Raw genomic sequence first — 17,083 nt, forward strand, 5'->3', positions numbered from 1 at the left:
GCTAACCCAAACTTTTATCTTATTAATATCATTCATTAAATTCTGATTCCTGTCACTAAGCAATTTATCATATTTGAAAATTCTAGACTTTGTCTCTACTACACAATTGCAATTACAGCCATCATTCAAATTGACCACAAAACCATGTGCAGGAAAAGTCTAGAGACCATTTCAACTCCACATATTGCCCTTCTTAAAAAGGTTCTCCAGACTTACCCTTTAGTAATAGGATTGAAAAGGGCACCATTTCAGTTTACTATCAGCATCTAATGATATATTTTTTTTTCTCTAAATACAGTAAACAACATTTTGCAAAACACAACTAAACCAAGATCACACTCCAAGATACCTAAATAAGATATTCTTGCCAAGTTTAAAGCTTACCTTTCTTCCTACTCAAATCACATCCTGCCAGACACTAAGAACGAAATAAAAAAGCAAAGTACTAGAGTTGCTGTAAATCTGAAATACAAACTGTAAGTGCTGTGCTGGTCAGGCTGTGTCCGCACAGGGAGAAACAGAGGTAACAATCTATCATCTGAGGATTTCCAAATTGTTCTGCCTTCTATACACTGTATAACTTTCCATAATTACATGCACCATACCAGTTAATAAATACCATAGCTTTACATCTCAGGAAAGTCAGTTAGAATAGATCCAGATCGTTTCTTGATAAAGAGACCAAAACTCAAATGTAAAGGTTAATTAATTAAGGGGTGCCTTGCAATCTGAGACCAGGAAGAACTACTTTATTAAAGAATAAACAACAACATGTATGTTTTCATACATTATAGGCAATATTGCCTTTATTAATAAAGTTTACAAAACAGAAATGAAGCACCAGAACCAAAAACTACCATGCACCAACATTTGATGTTGTTACACGCAAGAACTTGAGGAGTTAATCACTTAACAATTCTGCTTAGGTTTCAGAAGTAGAGGATGAAAGAAATATTGCCTAGAAAATTGCCCAATGCCTCTTTGTTGATAGTGCCGTACTTGCTTATATAGTAACGTGACTATATTGTGTTCTTCCTCCAATTTTTATACATATCCATTAATCAAATCCTCAATACTGAACCATTAGGCCATTTCTGAATATCTACAGCTAGGTATTCAAATGCACTCCGAAGATTGATATTCCATTTGACTTTTTCTGATATATGGTTTTGGTTTATTGATTGCTATAACAGCTAAGCTGAATAAGTATTATAATGACCTAGACAATTGATTCCTGGAATGCGGCGAGTATCCAGTAAAGATTGTTCAAAAACAAAAGGACTCAGTGTGTAGGCAGGAACTGCAGATGCTGGTTCAAACTGAAGACAGACATAAAAGACTGGAGTAACTCAGCAGGTCAGGCAGCATCTCTGAAGAAAAGGAATAGGTGACATTTGGGGTTGAGACCCTTCTTCAGACTGATTGTGGGCAGGGGGTGGGTGGGAAAGAAGCGAAGAAAGCTGGGAAAGGGGAAAGGCAGGACAAAGCGTGGTAGGTTAAAATGTTGACACAAGCAGGGAGGGGAGTATGATAGGCAGGTGGCTGGAAAAAAGGCTAGAGATAAGAACAGAAGGTGTATAATAGGTTTGAAGAGTTGCAGATTGTGAAGCAAGAGGGAGGAAAGCATCGGAGGGAGTGGGCGGGGAGAAAAACAAGGAGTCCAAATGGGCCACAAGGAAGGGGAGGGAAAGAGAGGGAGGCATGTGTGGGGAAGGGGGCGGGAAAGAGAGGGAGGGTGGGTGTTAAGTAGAAAGGAGGGGCATTTTGGCGGGGGTTAGTTAGGGGTTACTTAAAATTGGAGAATTCAATGTTCGTGAGGTTCTAAGCTATCCAGGCAGAATACGAGGTGCTGATCTTCCAGTTTGTATGTTGCCTCACTCAGGCAATGGAGGAGGTTAGAGGAGATGCACGTGAACCCATGCAATACCTGAAAGGACTGCTAGAGTCCCTGGATGATGGCGAGGGAGGTGGATTGTTAGATCCTAATCTAAAGATTGTTAGATTGGTTTATAATCACTGGAGTTTAGAAAACTTGGTAGTCATCTCTGAGACATGTAGGATCACGAGAAAGATTGACATGTTATTTCCTCTCTCTGAAGAGTCCAGTATTATGGCTTAATACCTCAGGATATGGGATCAGCCATTGATGATTGAGAAGAAATTTCGTTATCCAGAGGGATATGTTTTAAATGTCTATCTGATTGGATAGTGAGTGTTCAGTCTTTGAGCATGTGTGAAAGGCCTGATGGCCCTCTCCTGCTCGGTTTCTTACATTCCAGTATTCTGCAACCACTGAAAAGTATTTATGAGAAATAATGAATCCCAAATGAATTTCTTTTAATCCCCACTGACAACTTTTCTAAATGATTCAACATAAAGATTTATCGCACACTGATCTCAGAGTCACAAACATCGAATATAATTGAAGGGAAATAACTCTAAATTCCCCAGCAAAAGCATCTAAACTCAATGATTGGCAATAAATAGCTGTGTCATCAGAGGGATGACTGTAATTCAGTCCTGTGATCTTGGTTATTTAGTCAGTAATTGACAGAACCTGGTTCTCCCACACACACTTTAATTCCTCAGAATCCACCTGTAGCTTCCCCAGCAAAATTGAATTTATTCTCTTCACTGAAGGAAATGCTCAGACAACAAACAATGCTTTGAAAAGAAAAATGACAACTGATATTTCAATGTATTCAAATACAGAATACCACCACAAATGCATAAATGCAATATGGACGAGTTAAGGGCCTGTCCCACTTAGGTGATTTTAAGGCGACTGCCGGCGACTAGGCTGTCGCCGAATGTTCGCCGGGGTGCCGCAAGCATGATCGTGAGGAGTCTTCAATGAATCGTAGCAGATCTCGACGCGTCGCAGAAAAAATTTCCAGATAGAAATTTCTCGAAGACAGCTGGCTTGTCGCCAGGTATCGTAGCTTATTGCATGCGCTGTCGCATGGTGTCCCCAGGTTTACTAGGTTGTCGCAGATGCATTTAGAAGCATGTCATATTAAATTAAGAAAAGGCATTTGAAGATACCAGAAGATAGTTTTGTTTAACCAATTTATTTACCGTCAGGACATTTGACAGGTAGATTGGAGGCGACAGTTTGACGGTCAGGTAAGCGTGGGAATTTTGCGATGTTTCCGAAGACGGTGTAATCTCTTAGCCAGGTGCTAGTTTCACAAAAAAAGTAACTTGTATTGACCTGACTCGGCATTGTCGTGGTCATTGTCGTAGGGTAAAAGAAAATTGCGGCGATCTGCTACGACTTTGACAGTCGCCGGCAGTCACCTTAAAAATCGCGTAACTGGGACAGGCCCTTTAAGCGGAGATAAAATGGTTGGTTTGCAGAGAGAAACTAGTGCACTTGTTTCTTTGTCAGACCAAAATATCTGCCAGTTTATTTTCAAAGGAGCTTCTTTTATATCTGTTGGAATAGAGTAGCTCACAATGCAACGTTTAAATAAATCAATCACTTTTAGCCAGACTCCCGCTCCTGGACAGAAAGTCTGTCCAAGAGCATGGTTCATGTTTTCTATTTGCAATAACATTTTCCAAAAATGTATTCTCCCTTTTTTCCACTACTACCACCACATAATATTAAAAATCAAAAATAATAGATTTATTCATAATTCTTGGTATGTGATCACAGTCAGGAATATGTGTTTCTAATCTTGGTAATTGCAAGATCCCATTAATGAAATAGCCATTTTGCTCAAATATAAAAGTCACTGAAATTGCTGGAACGGGGTACTTCATCGCCTAAACCATTACATGCATATTTTCTCTCAACTTTCATCTCAAATAATTTTACATCACAAGTGTCATAAACTTAACTGTGTATCTGGGCCCCAAACGCAGATTTTAACCGATAACATATCCCCTTAACCGAAGGCATTTAAACATTATAATAAGCAAATAAAGATGAAGGAAATTCTAAGAATTAGTGTCAACCCAGATACCGGTAGCTAGAAAGGAAAAGAAAGACTGTGTAAGCAAAAAATATGAACTGAAAGGCAACTTTAGAAAAAAAGTTACAGTTTTAAACAACTCCAAAGAACAAAACTGCAGATGCTGGTTTAAATCAAAGGTAGACACAAAATGCTGGAGTAACTCAGCGGGTCAGGCAGCATCTTGGGAGAGAAGGAATGGACGACATTTCGGGTCGAGACCCTACTTCAGACTGATGTCAGGGGAGGGGGCGGGACAAAGATAGGATGTAGTCGGAGACAGGAAGACTAGTGGGAGAACGGGGGGGGGGGGGGGGGGGGTAGATAGAGAGGGGAAGCAGGGACTACATGAAGTTAGAGAAGTCAATGTTCATGCTGCAGGTGTGTAAACTGCCCAAACGAAATATGAGGTGCTGTTCCTCCAACTTGCGCTGGGCCTCTGGAGGAGGCCCAGGACAGAAAGGTCAGATTGGGAATGGGAGGGGGAGTTGAACTGCTGAACCACCGGGAGGTCAGGTTAGTTGAGACGGACTGAGCGGAGATGTTCAGCGAAACGATCACCGAGCCTGCGCTTGGTCTCGCCGATGTAGAGAAGTTGACATCTGAAACAGCGGATACATTAGATGAGGTTGGAGCAGGTGCAGGTGAACCTCTGCCTCACCTGGAAAGAATATTTGGGTCCTTGGATGGAGTCGAGGGGGGCGGTAAAGGGACAGGTGTTGCATCTCCTGCGGTTGCAGGGGAAAGTGCCTGGGGAGGGGGTGGTTTGGGTGGGAAGGGATGAGTGGACCAGGGAGTTTTGGAGGGAACGGTCTCTGCGGAAAGCAGAAAGGGGTGCAGATGGGAAGATGTGGACAGTAGTGGAATCCCATTGGAAGTGGCAGAAATGTTGGATAATTTGTTGTATACGACGGTTGATGGGGTGGAAGGTGAGGACAAGGGGGACTCTATCCTTGTTATGAATGGGGAGAGGGGAGCAAGAGCGGAGCTGTGGGATATTGAGGAGACCCTAGTGAGAGCCTCATCTGTAATGGAAGAGGGGAGCCCCGTTTCCTAAAGAATGAGGACATCTCCGATGCCCTAGTATGGAACACCTCATCCTGGGCACAGATGCAGCGTAGACAGAGGAATTGGGAGTAGGGGATAGAGTTTTTACAGGAAACTGGGTGGGAATAAGTGTAGTCAAGATAGCTATGGGAGTCAGTGGGTTTGTAGTAGATGTCGGTCACTAGTCTGTCTCCTGTGATGGAGATGGTGAGATCCAGAAACGGTAGGGAGATGTTGGAGATGGTCCAAGTATATTTAAGGGCAGGATGGAAATTAGTGGTGAAATTGATGAAGTCAGTGAGTTCTGCATAGGTACAAGAGGTAGCACCAATGCAGTCACCAATGTAGCGGAGGTAGCGTTCGGGGATAGGGCCAGTGTATGCCTGGAACAGGGATTGTTCAACATACCGTACAAAGAGGCAGACATAGCTAGGGCCCATGCGAGTGCCCATAGCTATGCCTTGGATTTGGGGGAAGTGGGAGGAGTCAGAGAAGTTGTTAAGGGTAAGAACCAGCTCTGCTAGGTGGAGGAGAGTATTGGTAGATGGAAATTGGGTGGTTCTGCAGTTGAGGAAGAAACGGAGGGCTTTAAGACCCTCCAGGTGGGGGATGGAGGTGTAGAGTAACTGGACATCCATAGTAAAGATGAGGGAGTGGGGGCCAGGAAAACGGAAGTTATTGAGGAGACGGAGAGCATGTGAGGTGCCTTAGACATAGGTAGGGAGGGATCGGACCAGGGGGGATAGGATGGAGTCAAGGTAGGTGGAAATTAATTCGGTGGGACATGAACAGGCAGAAACAATGGGTCTGCCAGGATAGTTCTGTTTGTGGATTTTGGGGAAAAGGTAAAAATGGGCCGTGCGGGGCTGGGGAACGATAAGGTTGGAGGCTTTAGGGGGCAGAGAGCCGGAAGTGATGAGATCAGTAATGGTGTTAGAGATTAAGGCCTGGTGCTCGTCTGTGGGGTCATCGTCCAAGGATAAGTAGAGGAGGTGTCCGGGAGTTGTCGCCTGGCCTCAGTCTGGTAGAGGTCAAGGCGCCAGACTACCACGGCACCTCCCTTGTTGGCGGGTTTGATAACTAAGTCGGGGTTACTGCAGAGTGAGTGGGGGGCTGTACGTTCAGGAGGGGAGAGGTTAGAGTAAGTATGGGGAGTGGAAAATTTGAAGCGGTTGATGTCCGCCGGCAGTTAGAAATGAAATGGTCTAATGAAGGTAGATGGCCAGTCGGAGGAGTCCAAGAGGAGGGGTTCCACTGGAGACAGGAGAAGGGGTCATCACTGGGTGGTGAGGCTCTCCCAAGATGCTGCCTGACCCTCTGAGTTACTGCAGCATTTTGTGTCTACCTTCCAAAGAACAATTTACTGCCTGCAACAAAGAAGATATGCAGATTCAATTGTTCCTTCCTAGAGCAGTTGGGCAGCATTGCAGGTGAAAAAAAACTGATCATAGGCTGACCTAGAAGATTAAGATGCATGGGATGCATGGTGACTTGATGGATTGGATTCATAATTGGCTTAGCCTTCGAATACAGAGGGCAGTGGTGGAAGGAAGATATTCTGACTAGAGTTCTGTGCCAGCAACGTGGCATGGGGATTAGTTCCAACCTCTGTTGTTTGTTTTATATACACTGATGAGCCAAAACATTATGACCACCTGCCTAATATGCTGTTGGTCCTCCGTGTGCTGTCAAAACAGCGCCGACCCGCCGAGGCATGGACTCTACAAGACCCCTTGTGGTATCTGGCACCAAAACATTAGCAGCAGATCCTTCAAGTCTTGTAAGTTGCTAGGTGGAACCGCCGTGGATTGGACTTGTCGATCCAGCACGTCTCACAGATGCTCAATCGGATTGAGATCTGGAGAATTTGGAGGCCAGGGCAACACCGTGAACACTTCATCATGTTCCTCAAACCATTCCCGAAAATGTGTGCAGTGTGGCAGGGCACATTATCCTGCTGAAAGAGGCCACTGCCATCAGGGAATACCATTGCCATGAAGGGGTGTACCTGGTCTGCAACGATGTTTAGGTAGGTGACACGTGTCAAATTGATGTCCACATGAATGGCTGGACCCAGGGTTTCCCAGCAGAACATTGGCCAGAGCATCACAGTCCCTCCACCGGCTTGTCATCTGGTGCCATCCTGGTGCCATCACTTCCCCAGGTAAACGGCGCACACGTACACAGTCATCCACGTGGTCTAAAAGAGAATGGGAGTCATCGGACCAGGCGACCTTCTTCCACTGCTCCAAGTTCCAGTTCCGATGCTCGCGTGCCCAATGTAGGCGCTTTAGACGATGGACAGGGGTCATCATGGGCACTCTGACTGGTCTGCGGCTACGCAGCCCCATACGCAGCAGGGTGTGATGCACTGTGGATTGTGACACATTCCTCCCGTGACCACCATTAAAATTTGCTGTGACTTGTGCCATAGTAGACCTTCTGTCAGTTTGGACCAGACGGGATAGCCTTCGTTGCCCTCGTGCATCGATGAACCTTGGGCGCCCAACACCCTGTCGCCAGTTTGTGGTTTGTCCTTTCTCGGACCACTGTCGGTAGATACTCACCACTGCTGACCGGGAGCACCCTACAAGCCTTGCTGTTTCGGAGATGCTCTGACCCATTTGTCTGGCCATAACAATTTGGCCCTTGTCAAAGTCGCTCAGGTCTTTACTCCTGCCCTTTTCTCCTGCATCCAACACATCAACTTCAAAAACTGACTGTTCACTTGCTGCCTAATATATCCCACCCCTTGACAGGTGCCATTGTAACAAGATAATCAATGTTATTCACTTCACCTGTCAGTGGTCATAATGTTTTGGCTCATCGGTGTATATAAATAACTTGGTCAAAAATATAGATGGTCTGATTAGTAAGTTAGTAATGACATTAAAAAATTGGATAGGGAAGCAAGTTGTCAAATGATGCAGCAGGGTCTAGCTCAATTGCAGATAAGAACTAAGAAATAGCAGATGGAGATTAAACCAGGCAAGTGTGAGGTGGTGCACTTTGCAAGATCAAATGTAAGGGGAAAACATACAGTAAATGGCAGGATCCCTAGGGGCATTGGTATACAGAGGAATCTTGGGGTCAATTCTATATCTCCCTCAAAGTGACAACACAAGTAGATAGTATGATAAAGACAGTGCATGAAATGCCTGCCTTCATCGGCTGTGGCATTGAATACAAGAGTCAGGAAGTCAAGGTGCAACTGTATTTTTAAAAAACTTTGGTTAAGCTTCATTTGAAGTATTGTGTGTATTTCTGGTCACCCCATGACAGGAAGTATGTTGAGTATTTGGAGAGAGTACAGTAGAATGTTAACCAAAATGTCACCTGGTTTAGAGAGTATTAGCTATCGGGAGAGATTGAACAATGGATTGTTTTCTCTGAAACTCAGAGGCTGACGGGAAACCTGATAAAAGTTCATAAAATAATGAAAACCATAAATGCTGTCAGTGTCTTTTCTCCAGGGTAGAGCTATCAAAACACTAGAGGGCACAGCTTTAGTGAGAGGAGGGAAGTTTAAAGATGCACAGGACAGGTTGTTTTTCAGAGTGTTAACTGCCTGGAACATGCTGCTTGGAGTGGTGGTGGAAGCAGAGGTGATAGTGACGTTTAATAGACATTACACAGGTACATTAACATGCAACCAATGAAGGTTTATGAATCATATCCAGGCAGATGGGGTTAGTTTAATTTGGTGTCATGATTAGCACAGATATTATGGGTCGAAGGGCCTGTTCTTGTGCTGCACAGTTTTGCTTTCTGTGTAGTGCACGCTATTCTGTTGCGTACCAGTCTAAATTTAATTAGCAAAGAATGTACCTGTGTGGCAATTACTTGAAATGGAGAGCTGATATTTTTCAGAAGCTAATGAACTATCCAGCACATTGAGGTCATTTTTAGCTCATTAGCTATTTATTTTTCAGCACGTTGTTGAACGGTTTAAATGCTGATAGCTGTGGGGCCATTAAATTTGCCAGAAAATTGCACTACGTACTGGAGTGCGGAGTTGTCGCTGTACTCTTGGCCCAAGCACTTTAATATACTTCACTTATACAATCCCTAGTGGCACAGAGATAATGTGTCTTCCTTGCTAGGTTGTCCCTCAAGAGCTAAAGTTATTCTTTGGTTCCAGAACTCTAAGCATCTGGCACAGCACCATGCACTCAATAACAATGCACAAAGTCAGTGCTCTGATCGACCCTCTTCATCGCCATATCAGGATGCCCTTCTATTCTTTCCCCCTTATCTATTTTCTCTTTGAATGCCACTTGCTTTTTCTTTTACAACTACCTGTGGTACTAGATTCTACATTGTAGCCATACTCTCTGAAGCAGTTTCTCCTGAATTTACTATTGAATTTACCAGTGCCTAGTTTATATTGGCTGTCATCCAGTGACAATATTATCTGCGCATCTATTTGCTTAAACCTCTTTGTAAGTGAAAGACTTTTTTTATGAGAAGAGTCCCAGCCTGTTTAATATTACTCTAAATGCTTGAATATCGACTTTTGTTTCCCATGTCGTTGAGCAAGATAACCCTTTGCACCCATCAGTTCAATTTGATTGGAGAGCATATACAGCACTATGGCATTTATAGATATTTTATTACATTTTATAAGATTCACCAAAATGAACTGAAATCTATTAATGTACATTGAGAATTACTTGTAAGTTAAGAATGTGTAGGAAGGAACTGCAGATGCTGGTTTAAACCGAAGATAGATACAAAAAGCTGGAGTAACTCAGACTGGTCCAGTTTGAAGAAGGGTCTCGACCCGAAACCTCACCCATTCCTTCTCTCCAGAGATGCTGCCTGTCCCGCTGAGTTACTCCAGCTTTTGTGTCTATCTGCAAATTAAAATGACAGTTGTGAATGTGTGAAAATAAGTCATGTTTGACAGATTTCATTGGAGTTCTTCAGGGAATGTATTTTAAAAGTTAAAAGAGAATTAAATTGATCTCAATTTTAAAAGAAAGCAAACTAGTATTTACTTTGTAACCAAAGAGAAACTTAGGGGACCTAACCTCCCGATGCAGCTTGCACCAATATTCAAAGTCAAGGAAAGTTTTCAGTCCCGAAGGTGCTAGTGGAAATTAGCATAATTAAAATTACTACTTGTTTCATTCTGGACAGTTAGAATAGCAGTTGAAAACTAATAAAAGGAAAGATGAGACACTCTTCCAATAAACAAATGCTTATTCTTATACTCAAAAATGATTTTAAAAATTACTATGCTCAGAGAGATAGCCATCTGAAATTAGAATCTAATATGTCACAAATTATGAACTTTGTTGCTTGAATTACATATTTTGTTTAAAGTTGCAGAGCTGCTCAGAGTCTACAATTCCCTCATCTCACACAGACCATTGGTGTTTTTTAGCAGCTTGTATCAATCGATAACTGTGCCATGATTGTGGAAGATGGGAATTATTTATCTTAATAAATTTAATAGAAGTCCAAATGGCCATATTGACAATGGACACTTGCTTGTTTTATAGTAGGTTTAAATATGTGCACACATAGAATATTAACTCCAAAGCTCCATTATAAAGATCATATAGGTGCACAGAATGCCAAATCTGAACAACAGTGTCACATCAGTACACTGTGACAGGTTAAAAACCTTTACGTTTAACTTATCAATTATTCAATGTTTCTTTATTGTCACATGTGCAAATGCAGTGAAATTCCTTTTTTACTGCCAGTAGAGTATTGCCTAAGCACGATCCCCAATTAGCAAAGGGTACAGAAATAGTCCACTGGGCCCGCATCCAAGGGTACCAGGTTTTGGCACTATTTTCAAAGTTCAGTCCATGCTCAACACCTTATGAGATCATGGAGATCAAGTGGTATTTATGAAGTGCTTTCCCTTGGAAGATTAAATGTATACATTATAAAGTACTCAATGAGATGATTGTTTCATAAAGATAACCTTTGTTTCTACAACAGATGAAAAAATCAAAATACATTCCAATTGCCAGTTCTACCCAAACTCATTTCTAGAGGCATTACTGTAAAACCTCCTACCCCCAAATGATTTGCATCTTCAAGCAACTTACTCTTCCATTTCCTGCAGTTGTTAGGCTAATAAAATGTATCAAGGAAATTGATGGCCACCATTCTCATCCCTGGTTACCTACAGTGTTCATTAGATTGATCTTTAGAATGTGATAGTTCCAGAACAATCTTCAGGCTTAGCAACATTTGCAAGGCACTTCAAAAGTAAAACTGAACATCAAACTGTTAAGATGGGGGGCAGATGCATGAACAGGTAAGTATTTGAGGGTTCTTTTTTTTAAGGTAGAGACATAGGAAAACAGAGGAAAGAAAGCATACTTTACTAATGGAAAACATTGAAGGGAAGAATTCAAAGGAGACAAAGCCATGAGACCAGGTAACTGAAGAGAAGAGGTAAATTCCCTTGCATTAAACAAAGCCTTTCAAGATCTTGGGATATTCACTTGAAGCCTTTTTTCAAGCAATGAAGTTCATTTAAAGTATAATTTCCATTATATTCCTGGAAACAAATCCACCAATTACATATCTTAAGGCCCCATCAACAGCAATCAGTTTGAGCAATAGTTACCCAGGCTCTGGGGAAAGATAAAAACTCCCAGGTCTTCTTAAAAGACAGTCCACTGGATCTATAACATTCATCTGGCAAATGGAAAGCTCTCTTTTAAATATTGCAGCTATCAACACTGCTCTCCTTCATGTTGCACTTGAATATCAGTTGCTAAAATGGGCACTGAGCCACAACCGATAATACACAGACTCTAGCATCCTATCGGTGAGCTCACAATATATAGATGAATAGAATGCTCTTTTCAAATTCTGTGTTTATACTTGGTCACTTTTCGGCACTTCATCCAACTGGCGTTAATTCTACTTATAAAGAGTGACTTTGTGAAAGATATGTCATACAGCATAATTAGGTCCATTTAAAAAAAAGTCCCGATGGATTAGCAGATATTCTTCCATAAATTATCATATATTGTTTGAACATTTAACTGACCTTAACATATATTTATTTTCAATTTTACGTGAAACGAGACAAAGGAAGCTAAGAAAGTGCATCGTCATTTTAATTAAAGCAGCCAAAACGATGTCAAACCTGCTGTGGGGACTGACTGCTACAATCCGCGAATTATGTGCGATTCATAATTTTAAAAAAAAAATCTGGTTAAGGTAAAAGTCTGAGCTGTCATCCCCGTGCCCCCTAATATTTTCCAACATCTCACCAGCAAGTAATGGAGATGCGAGCAAGTCTTTCAACACAATGCTATCAGTAACAACAACGCTGATGAGTCATCCGCTGGTTACACTGCGGCGGAAATCATAAATGAGCTCCACCGTCCTGTGCAGCCCGTGAGTTTATTTATTATTTGTGCTGGAACCCTGTGTGTGTGTGTGTGTGTGTGTGTGTGTGCGCGCGCGCGTGTGCAGCCCGTATCTGGGCTATGCTCCGAGCGCTGCCAACAATGACCGCACCAGCTCCGTGCACACACACAGCCCGGGCCGCGCGCGCCCGCCCGCCCGGGCCGCCCACCATTCAGCCCAGCTGCTCTGCTCTGCCCCGACCCACGCACACATTGGCTGAGGACTTAGCACTGTGGCGGCATCTGCTTGTCAATCCGAGCGGGCCCGCTTGCCCGGCGAGTGGGTTGAGATGATTCAGTTTCTGTGGGGTGAAAGGAGGTGGGGACTGGCGTCACGTTTTAGTTTGTGCGCAGGTGAGTCAGCAAGCAGAAGTGCAGGGCTTGCTTAAAGTGCTGACGCGCGGTCACCACACTTACACACGCGAGTATCTCGGCACAGCGCACAAATAACAGCCATTCACCTACGCAACTCTACAGGCATTCAACAGTACGTTTAAATAGAGTTTTGTGCAATTGCTTTTAACCCGCAGTTTATTAAACGATACTATTTCCAAATTCTTAAAAGGCAATTTATTCACAAAATGCTGGAGTAACTCAGCAGGTCAGGCAGCATCTCGGGAGAGAAGGAATGGGTGACGTTTCGGGTCGAGACCCTTCTTCTTAAAAGGCATCCTTGCTGTGTATCTGTGTTATGACACGCGTTTTTATTTTATTACTGTTATTTACATGGAGGGATCTCCAGGTGTCCACTTGAGTTACCCTCACCTTAATGGGTTTGAATAACTTTGAAGATATTTCATTTCTTATGATTTCGGCAAGTCTGAAACAACGAACAGCTCCTGACAATCCAACAAGCTACGTTTTATTCACAAGGCGTGGATTTAGGTCAAAGAAAAAAAAAAGTAAAACCGAGAAGTGCACTTTCAGGCTATCGTTGACTTTGCAATCAAATACACTATCGTCATTTGTATTTAATATGACAGTCCTGGGTTTCGCAAGCTTCTCGAATTGCCTATTAAAATGTGTAATTTTACAGAAATTTCTACTTGACATTTATTTTGAACTATTTTAAAATAGAAACGTAACAAAAAATAAAAGATAAAGGCATTTTCCTGTGTGTTCTACAGGACATTCAGTGTCCCAGCTCCGCTTTTGTACGGAACGGAAAGTGAAGAATGATTGTTGTTTGGCGTCACTGAGTAGGAGTAATATATTTAAAAATGCTGATATTTAGATAGGGTAACATCAAGCATTAAAGGCACAAGACAGGTCAATTACCAAAAGAGGACCATAGGTTTAGGTTCTGAGTGGGCAAGATGATCAGAATTGTCATCCATAAGCAGCTTATCCAATACGATGCACTGATGAACAACACAGATTGCAAGTGGTATCTTGTGGTGCAGCCCAATATTTTTGAAAATGACTGGTAACGCTTCACAGATATCCAATCATAGCCATCAGACCTAACCAATCATTTTTAGCGTTCGGTAATGTAAACGAAATTACAGCTGACTTTAAGCCTCGCATTGATTATTTTTAAATGTATCAATAGACAATAGACAATAGGTGCAGGAGTAGGCCATTCAGCCCTTCGAGCCAGCACCGCCATTCAATGCGATCATGGCTGATCACTCTCAATCAGTACCCCGTTCCTGCCTTCTCCCCACACCCCTTCACTCCGCTATCCTTAAGAGCTCTATCCAGCTCTCTCTTGAAAGCATCCAACGAACTGGCCTCCACTGCCTTCTGAGGCAGAGAATTCCACACCTTCACCACATTCAGGAAAATGTAATTAATTATTCTTACTTTATTTAACAAATTGCATGTTGTGTGACTTAGAATCACGTTTTTAAAACAATTGATGTTTGATCAAAATATCAACAGAGAAACGTTATTTTAATCTAGTTAACCCGTTCTGAGTCTTCACATCACGTTTCAGAAACGATAGGAGCAGGTTGCTGATGTTCTTAAGATTTGGATCACATGACCAATAAAACCATTCATTTACATTACCTCATCTTTTATGTGCCTTACGGGGAATATAAATTTTCCTCACTTATATATTTGATATGAATTTTGGCAAGGTGGACGAAACACATACGCCAGGTTTTCGACGTGAATTTGAGTAAGTAATTTAAGTGTCGTTTAGGTGTGTTACCTCAGTCTTCTTTGCTTACGCTGTATCAAAATCTTACTAGTTATCTTAAATAGTAGTTTCTGAGAACATGGCCGTGCTGGAGCCATTCTGCAATACCGGGAGCACAACCAAGATCACGAAGAGAGCCAGGAGTCCAAACAATCCTGCAGACTCTAAATAAGTCCCACTGATACCTCCTAATTATACAACAAAACACACAAAGAGTCCTCCCTTGCAAAAAAAATAAACGTAATTTCTTCAAAATTGTACAACTTCAAAATTGTATTTTAATCTAAACAAGCCTCATCTCAAATATAGTTGGGTCGCAGGGAAGATTTCTGGCTTCAGGTCATTTACACATCACTATTTCTTATCAATGTTGCCCTAGTTCCACAAGGGTGCATAAACAAGACTACCGCGAAAGGCGCGTTCCTTTGTCAGAAATGCGTAATGCATTCAACATTAGCTATGCTGAATGCATGAATATACTTGTTTTAAAAAATCCATTAATTAAAAGCTCCCTAATGTTATGCTGATCTAAAGAACTACGGCATATTCTGGAAAAAGCAATGCGGGGTCTGCATGCCAAATTTCATCTTTGAACCATTGCTCCGGCTTCATGCTTAGATTTCGTCATTGTTAAAGAGCACATGCAAAAACAATATCCACGATATTTGCTGAAGCTGGTGATTTTAGTAGCGAAACAAGCTCCAGCCCGAACAGCGTTAGGAGAAACCCCGGCATTTTACACGATAGTTTAAGTTGTAACTTCAAAATAGAAAGCACACAAGCTGCTAGCCAGAGAGCTCTGAAATTAACTCGGTCGCACACTCAGCACTACATTTTTCATTGACAAAATGGGACACTACTTTGGGTTCGCATTTTTTCGGACGAGATCATTATAAACGGGATTGATTTGGTATTAGCCGACCTGACTCTGTTGAAAAGTATGCTAATATCTGTTTGCTGCAACAGATAATATTTCTTCTGTAAACCAAGGTCATTTTGCATTGAGATTCCCGAATGCATTCGTGTATTGTCACAATCATTGCATTTTGGGCACATTAGTTGCATGCTACGAGCACCCACAGTAAAAACAAGCACATGAAAACATACTGGATATCAATCCAGAACTGCACAAAGAAACTGTGAACACTATCCAGTTGTTGCCAGTTCAAAACGTTATGTATGCATAAACATGCAAAATCTTTACATGTTCATAACACAGTTTAGCTGTGTGACTTTACAACAAACAACTTGCTGTTAAACTACTAAAATGCAAAACATAAGCAGATTCATGGAGAGTACATTATGTCAAGCAGAATCCTGAGTGAGATGCCAAGGCTAGGAGGCGGCAAACTGTAATGCTTTTCGTTGCTGCTGTTTTGAGCTCGGTCAAGGCCACGGCTCGGACTGAGTTCCAATGCTACTCAGCGTGTCTGCATCGTGACAGCTCGGACCAAAAAACATCAACCATGCTTGTCAGTCCGGCTGCTTAGCCTCCTGTCTTTTTGCACACCAAATCACATCGGAACAGCCACTTGTATCACGGAGGTGATGAACCCCCCCCCGGAAAAAAAATAACAGATTGCATTCTCCTTACCCGGGTAACTTTCGACTATGTTCAAGGCAGCTCCAAGTTCAAAACAAATACCTCATCATGATTCTGTACGCCAAGACGCTTTCCAAAAGAAGCTTGGCCACCAGGGGAGGGAGCCGAGTTGAGCTGAGCCGAATCGGCCTGGCTACTGGCTTGTTTTGAGTAATGTGGGTGGGAGGGAGGGAGGGAGAGAGAGAGAGAGAGGGGAGCGTGTTTGAGTTATGTTTTCCAATGCGCCAGTTACCTCTCTCTCTTGCCTCCACAACGTGGAGATGAAGCGCTTGCAATCTGCGACTGCACACACAAACACACATATACACACACACGCAGAGTTGCACGGAGCAAGCCGCCCTCCCTTGCGCCGTGCAGCAGCAGCAGCGCCGCCTCTCCTCCTCCTCCTCCTCCTCCTCCTCCTCCACCACCACCACCCTCGCTCCTTCACTCACTCTCACTTGGTTTCATTTTTTGTTGACATTCAGCAGCTGCTGACGTTCTCTCTGACGCACGCGCCGCTCGCTGCCGCCGCCGCAAAGCTCGAGAACGCTCCGGGACTCGGCTCGGCTCGGCTCGCGAGCGAGGGAGGGAGGGCGTGCACGCGCGCGCCCTGCACCCCGCCCCCTCTCGCAGCCCATTGCAACCAACGTGCGTGTTTGTGTGCGTGTTTGTGTGTGTCCCCCGAGCGCGCGCGGGCGGACGGGCCTGGATCGGCGCGCGCCCCCGTCCCCATCCAGGGCCCCGGGTTGCAGCAGTGCGCATGCTCGCATTCCCCGCTCTCTCTCTCTCCGCTCCATTTGGGATTCCATCACTCGCGCTGCCTCCTTTGTGACGCGTGTGCGCGCTGATGGTTTTCGCGCGCGCGCGCGCCCGGGAGAGGTGTGTGTGTTGGGGGGGGGGGGGGGGGGGTCGGCGGGCGCGCGCTTTGTCGGGTTCGCGCCGCGGATCACTCGGTGCA

At 43.4% G+C, this 17,083-nt stretch overlaps 1 protein-coding gene across 1 annotated transcript in view; it reads right to left on the bottom strand.

Moving 5' to 3' along the window:
* bach2b (BACH transcriptional regulator 2b) overlaps window positions 1–16,456 on the bottom strand; it is a 223,966-nt gene extending 207,510 nt beyond the window's left edge. The window contains exon 1 of the mRNA XM_078399663.1: window positions 16,135–16,456. The gene's annotated coding sequence lies outside the window, so the exon portion shown is untranslated. The remainder of the gene's footprint in view (window positions 1–16,134) is intronic.
* Window positions 16,457–17,083: the final 627 nt, after the last annotated feature.

The sequence above is a fragment of the Rhinoraja longicauda genome, chromosome 5 (assembly GCF_053455715.1).
Source record: "Rhinoraja longicauda isolate Sanriku21f chromosome 5, sRhiLon1.1, whole genome shotgun sequence".
NCBI classification, from domain to species: Eukaryota; Metazoa; Chordata; class Chondrichthyes; order Rajiformes; family Arhynchobatidae; genus Rhinoraja; species Rhinoraja longicauda.